Genomic DNA, 2554 nt, shown 5'->3' with positions numbered 1-2554 from the left:
TCTCTTGCAGGTTTGTTTGCTTTCAGTTTCTTGCTTCTTTCCCTCCCTCTCTCTGTATTCATCCCATTTACAAAGGACTCTAATAAGTAGATTAAGACCCATCCTGAATGAGGTGGGTCATACCTTAACTGAAGTAGCCCCATCAAAATGTCTTATTTACAATGGGTCCACAACCATACGAATGGATTAACTGAGAACATACTTTTTTCCTGGAATGGAAAGTTTCAAACCACCATACCTCCCAAATTTGGGACTACATTCAGAGCCTGGTCTCCAAGGCTTTGTTCCCAAGCAACCTTTCCCCATCTCGTCTTGTACTTCTCCTGCACATAACAGACTGGCTAGGCTGTTCCTGTTTCCAGACTCCCAACTTTGATATTTTGCCCAGCTTGTTCTATCCTGCTGGAGGGCCCTATCCTTTCCCACAGCTCTATCTGTCCAATTCTAGCACATCTCAAATACTCTTTCTTTCATGGACACTTTCCTGATCAATCTCTAACCCACCAAAGTGACTTTTCCACCAGACTCCTGGCATTTGTATTTTGTTTCACGTAATAATTATTTGTTTGGTTCCCTGATAAATTTTAGTTTTCCTGAAATGATGAGCTTTTGTCACATTCTTGAATTCCATATAGCACTCAGATCTGTGTTTGATGACTTAATCTGATGATCTTTCCCCTATTTTAACTTTGGAAATTAACCTGCACTTTCTGGCTACATATTGGGCTTGGTTTAGTTTTTCACTGTGATACAGATATAATTCATATATATATATTCCAATTCTTTCATTTTAAATAGGTCAGGTTTATCCATGTTATTCTCTGCTGAAAACACAAACACCCAATTGCTTCGTTGTGTTATCCAGTTTTCTGCCAACACCCATATGTCAATCCCCTGTCTCTAGGTTCCACCCACCTGGATCTCCCAGACTTCAGGACACACTCAGGGCCTGAGGCAGCATATGCTTCCATTGCATGCCATATTTTAGAGATGTTCTTCTGATTTTTCCTTTGGCACATTGTATAATAATCTCAGAAACCTGGTTTCATACTCTAGAGAGTAGAAAACAGATTCCTTCCCCAGGCCACTGGGATCACCACTGATTGGGTCAGCCATACCTAGTGGTCCTACAAGTAATTAGGCATTTTTATATAATGCTTTATAGTTTATAAAACTCATCCACAAACATTACTCCATTTAATTAAAAAAATCTCTATATTACATTCTTAATCTCTTTATTAAATTTTCCTATAAAAAAATGAAGTTCCTGAAATGTTGTATGAGTTGAGAAAGACCATAAAGCTATCAGTTGGTGAAACTAGGAAGTACATGCAGATTTTTCTCGTCCAAAGTCCAGTGTTTTTTCTACATTGCTCTGCTCTGTAGTTGCTTGACCTTAATATCCTCATATCAACATGGACCAAGTTTGTTGCCCTCCTTACATGCCCATCCGAAGAGCTTACCTGGGGTCAGATTTTTTTTTTTTTTACTTTTTTTTTTTATTTATGAAACATAATCACATATAAACATTCTTACATGTGATCATTCCATTCTTGTTATATAATCAATAACTCACAATATCATCACATAGTTGTATATTCATCATCGTGATCATTTCTTAGAACATTTGCATCAATTCAGAAAAAGAAATAAAAAGAAAACAGAAAAAAAATCATACATACCATACCCCTTACCCCTCCCTTTCATTGATCACTAGCATTTCAATCTACTAAATTTATTTTAACATTTGTTCCCCCTATTATTTATTTATTTTTAATCCATATGTTTTACTCGTCTGTTGATAAGGCAGATAAAAGGAGTATCAGACTCAAGATTTTCACAATCACACAGTCACATTGCAAAAGCTGTATCATTATACAATCATCTTCAAGAAACGTGGCTACTGGAACACAGCTCTACATTTTCAGGCAGTTTCCTCCAGCCTCTCCATTATGCTTAACTAAAAAGGTGATATCTATTTAATGTGTAAGAAGAACCTCCAGGATAACCTCTCAACTCTGTTTGGAATCTCTCGGCCATTGGCACTTTATTTGGGGGTCAGATATTTTAATGGTCATCTACTCGTATTCATTGCTGCTAGGTAAGTGCAGAGACAAAACTAAGCCTGACACTAATAAGCCAAGAGCTCACTGAAACCAGGATAGGACAGAAGTAGAGAGGCATACTCTAAAGCTAAGCTAGTAATTAGGTCCTTCATCTAGCTGGAAAAATTAGGAATGGGGGGCAAAATACTGAAGCAGATATGTCCATGGACTTTTAGCCTAAATGACAAGTTAGACTAGTGACAACTTTTCCTTCAAGGACTTAGGTTTCCCGCTCAGGCCCAGCCACTCATACGGTACATGTCTATAGTTCTCGCTGTATTCACAAGATCCCAGATTGTACTGGGGATCTCAGACATTGGGTACCCAATATCCTCATGAGAAGCACTGGTCTCCTCCAGATTCAAATCAGGGATGATAAATTCATTGTAGGGATTAATCATATTGGCAGGCTCTCAGTCTAGACACTGGTGGTTATTTGCTGGCTTATT

The sequence above is a fragment of the Tamandua tetradactyla genome, chromosome 12 (assembly GCF_023851605.1).
Source record: "Tamandua tetradactyla isolate mTamTet1 chromosome 12, mTamTet1.pri, whole genome shotgun sequence".
In the NCBI taxonomy this organism is placed as follows: Eukaryota; Metazoa; Chordata; class Mammalia; order Pilosa; family Myrmecophagidae; genus Tamandua; species Tamandua tetradactyla.
The sequence above is the reverse complement of the archived record's forward strand: the minus strand, read 5'-3'. Positions refer to the sequence as shown.